We start from the raw sequence: 16,587 nt of genomic DNA, 5'->3' as shown, positions 1-16,587 counted from the left end.
CCAACCTCTCCACACTATTGCTGATTAGTTGATCACAGACCGCACATGACCCTACCACAGTACAGGCACTGCAGAGAAACAACAGACAGGATCAGAGAACAGATGGCAGAACAGTGGCGATCTAGAGTCATGTGGCCAAGATGGCACCTCCAGTGAGATCACTTTCGCACCTCCAGTGCTGGAGAATAAGAAGCTCAGAGACAAGTCCAGGACAGGAGGCACAACATTCCAGCAGTGTGAATATGCACCAGGAAGAAGAATGCAGGAACACAAGGAAGCCGTTCTAGTATGTGAAACAGGGCCACTAGAAAGGTTAATAACTCCAAGTTAGCAGTGTCGCCTCAAACACTGCAAAGGCACAAACAATTTAAGGAAATAATATTGTCAATAAAAACCTCCACCTTGGTGTCTCCAGCAGTTCATTTGGAGGGCAGCCAAAGTTGAGCAGAAGGGCTGCCACAAAGGGAGTTCATCATAAGAGTCTTTGGTGAAGCCCAAACAAGTTACACAGTACTGTATATGAAAGGAGGCCAAGAGGACAGTGGGATTTTCAGATAAGATTTGTGCTGCCTACTCCATGCTAAATGGAGCCACACTCCAAGATATACCATTTACACCACCTGCAATAAATGAATCCACTATCTGCCCATCACTTACAGCTGAAAACACTGAAAAGTGTCTACTATGAGTATAATGTTTACTACATTTTGTTATTGCTATGAAAATGTATATTGAGATGTGCCACACAGTCTGGTCAGATGCTGTATACTAACTACTAACTAACTTTCCTGACCAGGCTGCCCTGCACTTCTTGCACAGAGGGAAAGGGGACATCAGAGATCTCTATGCAGTGGCAAATTTCTCACTAGGCACATGAGGCACGTGCCTAGGGGTGCCAGCTGCAGGGGTTGGCACAGCAGGCTACAAGCCCCCTGCATCAAGGTTGCTGATCCCAGGGTTGACTTGAGGGCCGTTCCACCAGAGTGGCCACATGAGGGCTCCATATTATAGGGTGCTAGACCAATCAAGACTGTTGGGACTGGCACCAAACACATCGCTGGGCTCTTCAGAATGGCTCAGACACAGCCCGGGCCGTGACATATGGAGACACAGAGGTGTGACATCATGGGTCACACAGCCACATGCCACGTTACCATCCCTCCTACACAGTTCTCTGTCTCTCTGCAGTTACTTAGTCACTGAGGCTGCAGCCACTGCTTGGTGCTGGTGCCATCCAAAGCTGAGAGGAAGGGCTACCAACATATCAGGTAAGTCATCTATAGGAGGCTTAGGCAATAATTAAAAACTAATGTGTGTTTTTGTTTTTCTGTGCGGGCAAATCTGTTTTTTTCTGTGCGGGCCAATGTGTGTGTTTTTTTTTCCTGTGGGGGGTTAATACATACTTTCCAACTCTCAGGGAGACCCCTTGAAATAGTAGGAATCTCCCTGACTCCCTGAAGAGTCTAGCAATATCCCTGATTGCGCCTTACCCCCATTAAGAAGTTGTTATATAAAACCCAAAATGGAGATATTGTCACTGCCTGGCCCTTGAGGTTCCCTGTCAGAGGACTGGGAGTCGGGGTGACTAGGTGGAGAGGCAGTAGCAGATGAGGAGGAAGTATTTATGACTTCCTCATCGGCTAATTCCGGATGTTGACGAGACCCGACTAGAAGCACATTTTCACCAGTGACCCCTCTAATTGGAATATGGGTTTTGCCGTGCCCAATTAGCAGGTCACGGCCCCCTGATCAGGGACCCAGGAATTAGCAAATGACAGAGAGATAAATAGAGATATGTGGGGTAATTTTTACTCGGTTCTTTTCGCCAAAATTATTGCAAGTTCGGATTAGTTCGGATTTATTTTATTGGCTATCCAAAACACGTGATAGCCGATAGCCAATAAGATGCCTTTTTTGAGATCCGAACATATCCGAATAAAACTGAGTAAAAACCGAACCTGCACAACTCTAGAGATAAGAAAGACAACTGAGTGGCTGGAGAATATCGATAGTGTAGTAACATTGAAGTATATTGGTAGGGATGATGTACAGTAGATTAACACTGGAGAATATCGGTAGTGACTAATATTGAATATCACTGAAGAGTATTGATAGTGACTGATGTTGAATATCACTGAAGAATATTGGTAGTGACCGATGCTGAATATCACTGGAGAATATCAGTAGTGACTGATGTTGAATATCACTGAAGAATATCGATAGTGACTGGTGCTGAATATCACTGAAGAATATCAGTAGTGACTGATATTAAATATCACTGAAGAATATCACAGAGACTGGTGAAGCGCACTGAGGATACAACAGCTTGGAGCCTGGAACAGCGATCCAAAGCTAGCAGCTACTGGAGAAGAGAAATTGTTCAGGCGACTTCCTGTTTCCTGGAGTCCTGCTATATGCCCTTAGGTAGCTGTCCATTGGAGGAGAGAGTCAGCTGAGAGGTGACAATGCTACTATCGGTGGAGGGTCCGGTCAGGTGAGACAGACAATATGGCTGCACCCATGACCGCCGCCGTGGGAACTCCGATATGGAGGATTGCGTGGAAGTCAACAGGGGCCCAGGGAAAATACTTAGCATATCACACCCCGTACCTGGCATCTTACCATGTGGCTAGTCAGGAGAAGCTGGCGCCACGGTGAGTAACGGCCGATCCCAGGCTGAATCCTAACAGTACCTCCTCCTTTTAGGGTGGACTCCGAACACCTTGAAGGTTTAGCAGTAAATGTTGTGTGAACAGCACGAATAAGCTGCAGAGCATGAACATCAGAGGCTTTTATCCATGCTCGTTCTTCTGGGCCATAGCCCTTCCAGTCAGTCAAATACTGAAGATGAACCAAATGATGTCTGGAATCAAGAATCCGTTCCACCTCAAACTCAATCCCACGTTGAGTACAAACTTGTGAAGTTTTAGGTGGAGTGTGATGGAATTAATTGAAAACTAAAGGTTGATGCAAGGAAAAATTAAATGCGTTAGTTACCCTCAGCTGGGAAGGTAATTCCAATTTGTAAGCCACTGGGTTCACTACCTTTAAGATACGATAAGGACCAATGAAACGTGGAGCTAGTTTCATATTTGGAACTCTTAATCTCAAATTCCTGGTGGAAAGCCAGACCTTATCTCCAGGTCGTATAAGAGGAACAGCCAAACGTTTGCGATGCTTTTTTAATGTAGAATGTATTTTCTTCCTGATATCGGAGAAAGATTCAAGAAGACCGGAGACAGCAGGTACTTTTACTGGTGGTAAGCTTGAAACTCTGGGACATGAGGATGCTTTCCAAAAACAGCAAAGAAAGGAGTAGAATTCATGGATGTGTGGTAACGATAATTATGAGCAAATTCTGCCCAAGGCAGCAGATAAAATCAATCATCTTGAGAAGAAGATACAAATAGTCTGATGAAAGTCTCCAGTTCTTTGCTTACTTCTTTCTGTTTGCCCATTAGTCTGCAGATGATAAGCAGAGGAAAACTTTAATTTTATCTCACAGGAAGAACACAAGGCTTGCCAGAATCTAGCCACAAATTGTACACCACAGTCAGACACAATTTCTTTAGGTAGGCCATGCAGATAAAATATTTCATGAAGAAAGACTTTGGCTAATTGTGGTGCCGAAGGGAGACCAACCAGAGGCTTGAAGTAAACCATTTTAGAAAATCGGTCTACCATTACCCAAATTGTGTTGTAATGCTTGGAGGAAGGTAACTCAGAAATTAAGTCCATAGATAAATGAGTCAGATTTTTGCTGAATGCACTTTGCACAGGAGACAATAAAATTACTGACATCCTGTTTCTTTGATGGCCACCAGTAGGAATATTGAAGGAGTTTAAAGGTTTTATGAATGCCAGATTGACCTGCAAATAGAGAGGTATGGGCCCAAGAAAGTCATTTTTTATTAAGATTAGGAGCCACAAGGACTTTGCTGGGAGGAAGAATAGAACTAACTTGAGTATGTGCAAACACTAGAGGACTGAGAATAGAATGTTTTTTGTGTTGATTTTCATCTTCTTCCAGAGGCAAAAAGGATCTAGAGAGAGCTTCAGCTTTCCGATTCTGTACTCCAGACGAAATAGGACCTTGAAATGAAACCTGGAGAAGAAGAGAGCCCAGTGGGCCTGCCTGGGATTAAGATGTTGAGCCGTCTACAAATATAGAAGATTCTTGTGATCTGTAAAAATAGTTACCGGGAACTTGGCTCCTTCCAAAAGATGTCTCCATTCCTCGAGTGCAAGTTTCATGGCCAATAATTCCCATTTACCAATAGCGTAGTTTCTTTCCGCTGGAGAAAACTTGCAAGAGAAATATCCACAGAGATGATTCCATTCATGCTTGGCTATTTGAGATAACACGGCTCCCATGCCAACTGAGGAGGCATCTACTTCAACTGTAAAGGTTTACTAATATCAGGCTGACACAGAATAGGAGCAGAAGAGAAAGCTTGTTTTAGAGTCTGGAAGGCGGCTACAGCGGCTGGTTACCAACGAGAAGGATTAGCACCTTTCGCTGTAATGCGGGCCACTATGGTGGAGAAGTTGTGGATAAACCTTCAGTAGTAGTTTGAAAAACCGAGGAACCATTGAACAGCTTTCAAAGAATTAGGTTGTGGCCAGTCCTGAATGGTTTTCAGCTTTTCTGAATCCATCTGTAAAGAATCCCCTGAAATGATATGACCAAGACATGGCACAATATGGCCTAATTAACCCTTTGGCTAAGTTTTCTCTGATATAATCAGACATGGCTGCTGTTTCTGGGACTGAGAGTGGATAGACATTACCACGCGGTGGAATCTTTTCAGGCACCAATTCGATGGCACAATCCCACGGCCGACGAGGAGGTAGTTTATCAGCGGCTTGTTAACAAAAAAAACATCACAAAATTCTTGATAGGGCAGTTGAGGGCCTTGTTTTATAACTTTAACCCACAGAAACTGGAGCTATGTGAGAAGAAGAGATCTCAGGAGTAGTTTGATGAGTAACTATTTGAACTATTCGAGGATGACATTTCTGGTGGCAATTGGGTCCCCATGCCAGGATATGCATGGTAGACCAATCAATAGTAGGACTATGAGCCTGGAGCCAAGGTAATCCAAGAACTAGAACATGAGTACACTTGGGTAGCACTAGAAACTCAATTTCTTCCTGATGCAAAGCACCTATACTGAGAGAAATGGGTAGCGAAACGGTTGTTATGGTACCTCCCAGGATAGTACTGCCATCGACCGTGGAGAGGGCCAATGTCTGTGGAAGCGGTTTACCAGAATCTTAAGTCCAAAGTTTCTGAGATAAAGTTACCCGCTGATCCAGAGTCAATTGAAGCATTTATTCTCTTAGTGCGGGACCCAGCACGGACTCTGACAGGCAACAAAGAATCAGCTAAGTGAGAGGAGTTAGATAGAACTCCCAACCACACGCTCCTAGAACCGGTCAGGGTTTCCCGAGAGCTGAGGACAAGCACCAATTAAATGTCCCAGAGTGGCACAGTAAATGCAAAGCTTATCATGGATACGGCGAGTAGACTCTGCTGTTGTCAAACGAAAATGGTTTATCTGCATAGGTTCATCCTTGGGTGGAAAAGAAGTATTCATATTGGTAGACATAGGACGATCCCTGTAATAAATAATGTAGTGCGCCACTTATGGTTAAGGCTGCTCCCAAGAGAAATTGCCAATTCTCTTTTTTAGCTGAAAACAGCTACACACACAACATCTAATTTAATTGGAGCGCCAATACTAAAAAGCTAAATGCAACTCATGGTTTTTGTACAAATAAAATGAATATCCATTAATAATTACATAACATGTAGAATATAAAGTTAAAAAAGCCTTCAATCAAAAGGACATAAATATGGATATGATATTTTTCAGCAATAACTGTGCAAAATCAACTCACATGGATGAATATCTAATTTAACATGGTTAATTAGAGCAGCTGACTTGATGTAAATGTATCACTATAAAAAATATTCCAGCAAACCTACAAATGTCACTAGTAGGTATGTACTTGCGTTGGCCCAGAACGAATAAATGGGAGCTTGGGAAGATGTATAGTGACTTGCTGCTGTGCTCCTGGTCGTGTAGGACAGAACAAATGACCTGACTGCAGCTCCACTTCCAGTTATTCTCCCCATCTGTACTGTCCTTAGCTCACCACAAACTTACATTTCCCGCACTCGTCAGTGCTAAAGGGTACTCACATAAGTCCAGAGATGTGCCACTTGCGGTTGGCCGCCGTAAGATGCAATTAGGGCGGCTGCTCCATCACTGCTGTGTCTTGGTTGTGAGCAAAATAAGATGCAGTAGCCAGCAAAGTTCTTTTCACCTGCTCCAAAGCAGATGCACAATTTGGCCACCTCTGCCTTGATGTGGAGTGCAAAGGCCGGTAAAATAATATATCAGCTGCTCCAAATGCAAATGCACAGTATAGCTAGCTGAGCCTTAACTAGTTTCTCTTTACAGCAAAGCACCATCCTTGCTATGATCCTCTTGCCACTTACTTGACTGTTTTTCTCCATGACGAAGATAAATTTTAATACAGAGAGAAATTAATTCTGCGAGTGAATCAGATAGGTCTTGCGAAGCCAATTCATCTTTCATTTTTTAAGACAAACCATGTAAGAAAGCAGCCCTAAGAGCGTTGTTATTCCATTCCAGCTCGGATGCAATGGTTTGAAACTGGACCACGCACTGACCCACCGTGTGTGTGCCCTGGCGAATCCATAGAATGTCAGAAGAGGCAGTAATAGACCTGCCTGGTTCATCGAAGATCCTGTTAAAAGAACAAATTAAATCCTTATAATTGGAGACCAAGGCATCTGCACGTTTCTACAAAGGAGAGACCCATTCCAGAGCAGATCCGGAGAGTAAAGAAATAACAAAGGCTACTAAGGAGGGTTAGGGTTAGGGGGTTAGGTTAGGTTAGTCAATACTTACCTATCGACGATCGGGATTTCCAGCGCTGTCGGGCTTCCGCTGCCAGGAACTCTGCTTTGGTCATCCAGGCGCTGCTGGGAATCGAACCGCAGCCTCACCCTTAAGTCATACTTGCCAACTCTCCCTGATTGTCAGGGATGCTCCCTGAAATAGTAGCAATCTCCCTGACTCCGTGAAGAGGCTAGCATTCTTCCTGATTGCACCTTACCCCCATTATGTAGCCGTTATATATATATAAAAAGCTGAGATATATACATTCAAATGGGTTCTTTAGTATAGTTTCCCTGCATTGGTTATAAGGCACAATGATCCCTATGGCTACATGCATTTTCTGAAAAATATTAGTCTGTTTTCATCCTCAAATACATCTTACTAACTGCTTTTGGGCTCGTTTACATGTGGATTTATGTCAATTTTATGGCACACCTCTAATGCTGGGTTTACACTATACAATCATCTGTCAGATATCTGTCCAATCTGGCTGGTTGGAATGAGAACCTGGTAATGTATGGGAGCAAATGACAAATGTCAAATGTCTTAAACACTGGAAAATGGACAAAAGACAATTGTTCAAATTGGTTAAAGTCGTGTGTTTTAACTTTTAACCAATTTGTCTGAACAACCATTTTTGTCTGTTTTCCAGTGTTTGTGAGCAAATGGTTGATTGTCTTTTGCTCCAGTCCATTACCAGATTTTCATTCCAATCAGCCAGATTGGACAGATATCTGACAGATAATTGTATAGTGTATGCCCAGCATAAGATGTAGCAGTATACATTCACTTTACCGCGCACTCATAGGTGGTGTTTTCACAATCTCCTGAAAAGTTATTTCAAAAGTAGGCAAGTATGCCCTAAAGTCACCTTTGTCTCTAGGCCACTGAGCAGAATTTTATTTTGGAACCTTAAAATACTAATCTTTCCCTTATATTTTTTCTAATAATAAAATATATAATCCTTCTTATAAAGTGCTGGAATCACTATTGCTCCAGGTTATAGCTATTTGGCACCATAAACATAAGTGAATAAAAGGCACTCCCTTACTAGCATGCTGGCACAGAACCCATTGCCCCGTTCTGCTTACATTCTTTACTGGCAATTTCTACTTCAGCTGCTGTTAATTACTTTTTATTGCCTTATTTAGATCCTTGGAAAAGGCACAGTCCATAAGAATTGTATTTGCTTAGCAAAAGGGTAATGCATTCATTTCAGTCTTGCTTTTTGCTCTGTGCAGTAGTTGAAAATGACTCAATCATCTAAGCAAGTTTACACACAGATAAACTAACACTCCTTTTCATGCATTTCTCAACCACTTCTAGATTTTCCACTGGTACAGAACAACAACAGATAACTCAGTGCTACGAAAGATAACTTCCTTTTCTGTAATGTCAGACCACAACCACCCTAGACCGTCAGTAGCAGATGAATACTCAAAACTGCAGTAGAATCAGCTGGAGGTAAGAAAAATTCTGAAATTATTGTCAATATTGAAACTAGGGTGTCAAAGTTATATAATGGGCATTTAGACAAAGAGGGTGTGATTGGGTGTACAACCCCATTAACAGGGATAAGATGTCACAAATTATTGTTGTCATTAAAATGCATTCAAATATGTTCAGTTTACTTAAGGTCAGTAAGTTTTTCTAATGAAATATGTTCAAACCTGCATTATAATATTGTTTGTTTTTATGATGAAGGCTAAACGTACAGTACCATTATAATGAGAGTGGTGTTAAATTGGATAACACAATATGAATGCATTCAGTATAAAAATAAGAATTTAATAGATATGCCTGTTGGTCAGCAAGGATTGCTTTATAAAGGGGATGGTATAAAGAGGAAGAGCTGTATATTGATGAGATAGATAGATAGATAGATAGATAGATAGATAGATAGATAGATAGAGCGAGGGAGTGATTTCACTGATGATCAGAGGGCTGTATGCTTTTCAAATTAGGTTACATTCTGATCACACGGTTACTGCATTACATATTGTTACATTTCATATGGGTGCTTGTGTACATTGTTAGATGAGTTTTGTCAGTGTTATTTATCTAGAAAAATATGTACAGGAACGCCTTGGGGTGGTCGGAGGTGATGAGGATGGAGCTACATCAGGGTGAGGGATCAATTGGTACGTAAACCAATTATTGAAATAAATTGTCAAAGTTCGCACTGTGGGGGTGGGTGTTATTATAACATGTCACTCTTTTATATAATATATAAAACTATACAAATACAGAAATGTACAGCAGGAGAGAAAACTGCTGTACATTCACATGCACTCACAGAAAACCAGAATCCATACTAAATATACAGTATAGGGAATATCGATTCTACATATACTGTATAAGAAATGCAGAATTTGTATTAATATTGAAAAAGCCATATCCACATAAAATACATTGAAAATGCCAGATCCACATAAAACACATTGAAAAAGCCAGATCTACATAAAATACATTGAAAATGCCAGATCCACACAAAATACATTGAAAAAGCCAGATCCACACAAAATACATTGAAAAAGCCAAATGCACATACAATACATTGATAAAAGCCAGATCCACATAAAATACATTGATAAAAGCCAGATCCACATACAATACATTGATAAAAGCCAGATCCACATACTGTACAATACACTGAAAAAGCCAGATCCACATAAAATACTGTACATTGGAAAAGCCAGATCCACATAAAATACATTGAAAAAGTCATATCCTAAAATATATTGAAAAAGCCAAATCCGCATAAAATATATTGAAAAAGTCAGATCCACATATAAAAAACATTGAAAAAGCCAGATCCTCATAAATCACATTGAAAAGCCAGATCCACATACAATATATTGAAAAAGCCAGATCCACATACAATACATTGAAAATGCCAGATCCACATTAACAAAAAACTTTCAAAAAGCCAGATCCTCATAAATTACTTGGAATGCGTTCTGAAGTGTTTCCACTGAAATATAGCCGAGTGTTGTAATGAACATAATATAGATTAAGTAGAAACCTAACTTAAGTCATCTTCACCTCTCTATAATCACAGAACCACAACCCTCTACATTTGTGCATTTTCTATCTTTATTGTCTTTCATATAACAAGACCAAGGTTCATATATAACATAGCTCCATTCTTGAGGCTACTGAATATCATGCTGCTTCATGAGACAGCCATATCTTAAAAGAGAATACCTGTACATGTTACTATATATATATGTATATATACAGTATATATATATATATATATATATATATATATATATAATGTATATGACAACCGCATAAATCTGGCACTCACCATACCATGAAAACAACAGGCCCAGGTGCTCCAGCCAAAAAATTAGATAGGGTCACGCAAGGAATGGCACTCCGGGACTTGTACGGCAATGAGAGAATCGATGCTACAGCAACGTTTTGTTATTAAAACCGAAACGTTGCTGTAGCATCGACTTTCTCATTGCCGTACAAGTCCCGGAGTGCCATTCCTTGCGTGCCCCTATATATATATATATATATATATATATATATATATATATATATATAAAACAAGCAGGTGTCCTTAATCACGGACCAGGCTACACTCACACGGACTTCATATAGGTAAATAACGTGCTTTTATTGCAATAAAAGCACATTATTTATAGAGATGTGCGCCAACCCCCGTGTTTTGGTTTTGGATCTGGATCTCCCCTGGTTTTAGATCTGGATTGATTTTGCCAAAACCTCACCTCCGTGTTTTGGTTTTGGATCTGGATTTTTTTCTTAAAAAATAAAAAAAAACAGCTAAAATCACATAAAATGGGCCTTTTTGTTCCTACAGTATTAATAACCTCAATAACATTTATTTCCACTCATTTCCAGTCAATTTTGATCACCTCACAGCTCAAAATATTAATTTTGTCATCTAGTTTAGGCCCAAAATTTGCACCAAGATAGCTGGCTGACTAAGCTAAGATGCAGCAGTGGGCAGCACAAACACATGGCAGTTCAACTTCAAACATGGCACATCAGGAAACACTTTTATTATTCAAGGGAGGGAGGGAGTTGGAGTATGTATGTAGTTGAAGGTAGGGCAGGGACAGGAACGGTTGATTGGTAGTAAATTTAATTTAGTTTTTTGATTCCAAAGAAAATTTATGAGGGAGAAGGGGAGGGGAGGAGGCATTTACAAAAAAATGTGATAAAGTACATTTACATCAGTCCTTGCCACAGAAGAATCCTTGAGCATGGCTGCTGCTGCTGGGAGTTTATTTTTTTCATCCCAGAAGGGGACCAGGAAGCATGCTTTCCAAAAATAAATAAACAATTGACTTAAATAATGCTTTGCAAATCTTCTATAAAGGCATTTCCCAATTTGTACAGGGACATTAAAAAAAAACATAGTTAGTGGACTTCAAACTGCCGTTGTTCCCACTGTCCACTTTACCATATGATATATTGTGAACAAGTGGAACATAGCAGCAAATGCAACAATTCAGACTTAAAGTTTAAGTATTACGTTGGGTCTTTCATGAGTGCCATGCCTGCTTGCTGGGAGTTGATTTTTTTTCATCCCAGAAGGGGACCAGAAAATGTGCTTTCCAAAAATAAATAAACAATTGACTTAAATAATCCTTTGCAAACCTTCTGTTCTGTAACGGAATTTCCCAACCTGTACAGGGACATTGAAAAAAACAGAGTTAGTTAGTGGCCTTCAAATTACCATTGTTCCCACTGTCCACTTAAGTTCTTAGATATGTGAATGTTAGAATGCAGAAGGCCAAAAATTGGGTGGACCACACATGGCTGATTGATCAACCATGGCGACTGGATTAGTGTCATAAGGAAGAGGAGGCTGCAAACTGGGTGTCATGTTATGAGTTGGCCATATGAGGTATGTTACTGTTAAGGGATCAGGCTGGTTATCATCAGTGGACACATTATTATAACTGTTGTTATTTTGGGTTGCCATCTTCTGAAGGGTGTTTACCAACAGACAGAGACTACCTACCTATCAGCTCAGGCATAGACACTTCCTGAGGAACAGAGCTCTGTTCTCTGGAGGGAAGCCAAATAGGTGTGAGCCCCTGTTCCAACATCTGAAGCTCTTATCTCTCCACATCATCTATTATAGAAGAAAAAAAATGTCATCGGGGACATCTAGCTCCTCTTTCTGTACCCTGCTCACCCTTTTTGGACAGGAAGTCCAGGATGGATGGTTTGGAAGAAGAAGGCCTAGCAACAGATGGGGATTGTCATTATCAAGACCTGGTACCCCCTGTGGGTGTAGTCTGCAGGCAGTGGAATAACAAAGGCCTCTATGTTGTCTGTGCTTACTATTACGTATTTCAGTTTGCGATTCAGGTAGGAATAAAGTCGGCTACAGAACACAGTGCAGAATCACTGGATGTCTTAGTGCATTCAGGCCAAATAGGATCCATGAATTCCCAGACAGATTCCGGACAGATTAATCCTTTGCTTGTAATAATCTTTGGTAATTCCTGGCAAAGGTGGGTGTTATAACCAGACACTTTGAAGGCTGTAACTTTGAACTGCTTTATAGAAAACATGTGAATGAAACACTGCAGAACATGATGGAGGAATTCCTTGAAGTTCAGCACCTAGAGCATCTTTTTTCATGTTCTCTGAGGCCTCTCCAGACTTTTGTTTACGTTTTTGAATAGAACAGTTTTAGAATTTAGAATGTCTACTCTATATAGGTTTGTAAATAAATATAGGCTTTAGTTTTTTAGAGCATATAACTTTATAAGGTGTTAGGATAATATTTCTGCTATGTTTAAGATTAAAAAAAAAAACTTTTTGCAACCCAGTAACTTAAAAAAAAAGTTTGCATTGCAATATTCATGCAGCCCCTTGACAGACAGCAGCACAGCACCCCTGCACACCTACGCGAATGACAGTGACAGCCAGGTGTGGCTGACACGCACACAAAAAAAATTTGACAAAAAAAAGACAATTTTTTTTCCTGCTTCATAACTTTGGGCCCAGAGCACAGATTGATGCCACTGGAGTCGGGCAGCACTTCTAGCTTGCGTTGCCAACTTGATAGATCTTGTGCTGCTAAGCCTAACACACACAGAGAATTATTAGAGAAAAAAGACAAGTTTATTTGATTTTTTCTGCTCCGGAACTTTGGACTGGAGTCGGGCAGCACTAGGTTGCTTGCAACAAGTTGCATTGCTGGCTGGATCTTGTGCAGTACTGCGGTTAAGCCTAACATGCATGCACACACACACACACAGAAAAATATAAAAGACACTTGTGTTGATGGTTTATTTATTTTTTTTGCATGCATGGACTCAGGCAGCACTAGGTTGTGCAACAAGCTGCGTTGCTGGCTGGATCTTGTGCAGTACTGCGGTTAAGCCTAACACGCACACGCACACACACACACATACACACACAGAAAAATGTAAAAGACACTTGTGTTGATGTTTTGTTTTTTTTGCGCGCCTGGACTCAGGCACCACTAGGTTGTGCAACAAGTTGCGTTGCTGGCTGGATCTTGTGCGGTACTGCGGTTAAGCCTAACACGCATGCACACACACACACAGAAAAATATACAAGACACTTGTGTTGATGGTTTTTTTTTTCTTTTTGCGCGCCTGGACTCAGGCAGCACTAGCTTGCAACAAGTTGCATTGCTGGCTGGATCTTGTGCGGTACTGCGGCTAAGCCTAACACGCATGCACACACACACAGAAAAATATTACACTAAAACTTTTAAAGATACTTTTTTTTTCTTACAATTACAATATATTTATTTTTTTGGAGGAGTCCAGAACTTGGGCCCAGATGGACGCAGCACCAGCCCAGATGTATTCTTCTGCACCAGCCCAGATGTATTCTGCACCAGTCCAGATGGACACAGCAGACAGCAGAGCACCAGCCCATAATGGATCAGCAGCACCAGGCCAGGAGGACACAGCAGACAGCAGAGCACCAGCCCAGAATGGATCAGCACTCAGCAGCATGGAACAGCAGTGCACCAGCCCAGCACACAGGACACAGCAGACAGCACAGGACCACTCTCCCAGCCCTACACTACCCACCCTCCCTGTTCAGTCTCCACAGCCAGAGTGAAATGGCGTCTGCCTTGTGGTCCCTTATACACTACATTGATCATAGAGACGTAGACTCGTGAACCACGAGATTTCATACTCTATGGTTTTGCCTTGGTTCCGAGTCAGGCAGGAAAAATTGAGCCTGCTTGGATCTGACTCGTATCTGCAAATTCGGGTGGGCTCAGTTCTCTTAGAGCCAAACCCGCTCATCTCTAGTTATTTACTTATATGAAGTCCGTGTGAGTGCCGCCTGGTCCGTGATTATGGACACCTGCTTGCTGTAACGTACCTAAGGAAGGCACCCTGGCAATTATACTCATTTGATCCAAGAGTGCCCTCTACATGTGTATATATATATATATATATATATATATATATATATAATCAGGTCCATAAATATTGGGACATTGACAGAATTTTCAGGTTTTGGCCTCTATTCACCACCACAATGGTTTTAAAATGAAACAAACAAGATGTGCTTTAACTGCAAACTTTCAGATTTAATTTGAGGGTAATTACATCCAAATCGGGTGAACGGTGTAGGAATTACAACAGTTTCAATATGTGCCTCCAACTTTTTAAGGGGCCAAAAGTAATGGGACTATCAACTCAAAAGCTATTTCATGGACAGGTGTGGGCTATTCCCTCATTATTTCATTATCAATTAAGCAGATAAAAGGTCTGGAGTTGATTCTAGGTGTGACATTTGCGTTTGGAATCAGTTGCTGTCGACTCTCAATATGAGATCCAAAGAGCTGTCACTATCAGTGAAGCAAGCCATCATTAGGCTGAAAAATCAAAACAAACCCATCAGAGAGATAGCAAAAACATTAGGTGTGGCCAAATCAACTGTTTGGAACATTCTTAAAAAGAAAGAACGCACCGGAAAAGACCCAGAAGACCATGGAAAACAACTGTGGTGGATGACAAAAGAATTATTTCTCTGGTGAAGAAAAACCCCTTCACAACAGTTGGCCAAATCAAGAACACTCTCCAGGAGGTAGATGTATATGTGTCAAAGTCAACAATCAAGAGAAGACTTCGCAAGAGTGAATATAGAGGGTTCACCACAAGATGCAAACCATTGGTGAGCCTCAAAAACAGGAAGACCAGATTAGAGTTTGCCAAACAACATCTAAAAAAGCCATTACAGTTCTGGAACAACATCCTATGGACAGATGAGACAAAGATCAACTTGTACCAGAGTGATGGGAAGAGAAGAGAAGGAAAGGAACTGCTCATGATCCAAAACATACCACCTCATCAGTGAAGCATGGTGGTGGTAGTGTCATGGCGTGGGCATGTATTGCTGCCAATGGAACTGGTTCCCTTGTATGTATTGATGATGTGACTGCTGACAAAAGCAGCAGAATGAATTCTGAAGTGTTTGGGGCAATATTATATGCTCATATTCAGTCAAGTGCTTCAGAACTCATTGGACGGCGCTTCACAGTGTAGATGGACAATGACCCGAAGCATACTGCAAAAGCAACCAAAGAGTTTTTTAAGGCTAAAAAGTGGAATGTTATGCAATGGCCAAGTCAATCCCCTGACCTGAATCCGATTGAGCATGCATTTCACTTGATGAAGACAAAACTGAAGGGAAAATACCCCAAGAACAAGCAGGAACTGAAGACATTTGCAGTAGAGGCCCGGCAGAGCATCACCAGGGATGAAACCCAGCGTCTGGTGATGTCTATGCGTTCCAGACTTCAGGCTGTAATTGCCTGCAAAGGATTTGCAACAAAGTATTAAAAAATGAATGTTAGATTTAGGATTGTTTAGTTTGTCCCATTACTTTTGGCCCCTTAAAAAGTGGGAGGCACATATAGAAACCGTTGTAATTCCTACACCGTTCACCTGATTTGGATGTAATTACCCTCAAATTAAATCTGAAAGTCTGCAGTTAAATCACATCTTGTTTGTTTCATTTCAAAGCCACTGTGGTGGTGAATAGAGGCCAAAATCTGAAAATTCTGTCAATGTCCCAATATTTATGGACCTGACTGTATATATATACACATACAGGTTGAGTCTCCCATATCCAAAATGCTTGGGGCTAGGGAATATTCCGTATTTTGGAATATTTATATACTATAATGAAATATCTTGGGAATGGGACCCAAAGCTAAACACAGAATGCTTTTATGTTCTATATACACCTTATACACACTGCCTGCAGGTCATTTAATACAATATTTTTAATCATTTTGTGCTTCAAAAAAAGTTTGAGTACATACATGAAATTCATTTATGTTTCATATATACCTTATACACACACCTGTGCTTTAAACCATTTGTGTATATTGAACCATCAGAAAGCAAAGGTTTCACTATCTTAGTCATGCTAAAATATTCCGTATTTCGTAATATTCCGTATTTCGTAATATTTGGATATGGGAGACTCAACCTGTATATATATATATATATATATATATATATGTCTGTTCATGGTCCGGCACTCACACGAACACAATAAGCTTAGCTCGGTGCCTCCATAGTGCCAAACAGTCAATCATAGATCCAGAGGTGCGGCACTCAGAGCATGTTGAAAATACAGAAACATGCACATC

General features: G+C 40.9%; 1 protein-coding gene across 2 annotated transcripts in view; it reads left to right on the top strand.

Annotated features, from left to right (window-relative positions):
• The first annotated feature begins 8,328 nt into the window (after nt 1–8,328).
• The window catches only part of LOC148534371 (G protein-coupled receptor 35-like), a 34,564-nt gene continuing 26,305 nt past the window's right edge, over nt 8,329–16,587 (top strand). Inside the window, exon 1 of one of the 2 annotated variants that reach the window (XM_088466810.1) lies at nt 8,329–8,399. The gene's annotated coding sequence lies outside the window, so the exon portion shown is untranslated. The remainder of the gene's footprint in view (nt 8,400–16,587) is intronic. The other variant, XM_088466811.1, reaches the window with a different exon arrangement.

The sequence above is a fragment of the Taudactylus pleione genome, unplaced genomic scaffold, assembly GCF_031769625.1.
Source record: "Taudactylus pleione unplaced genomic scaffold, aTauple2 ptg000066l, whole genome shotgun sequence".
Taxonomy (NCBI): domain Eukaryota; kingdom Metazoa; phylum Chordata; class Amphibia; order Anura; family Myobatrachidae; genus Taudactylus; species Taudactylus pleione.
This window is presented reverse-complemented; position numbering and strand designations above follow the sequence as displayed.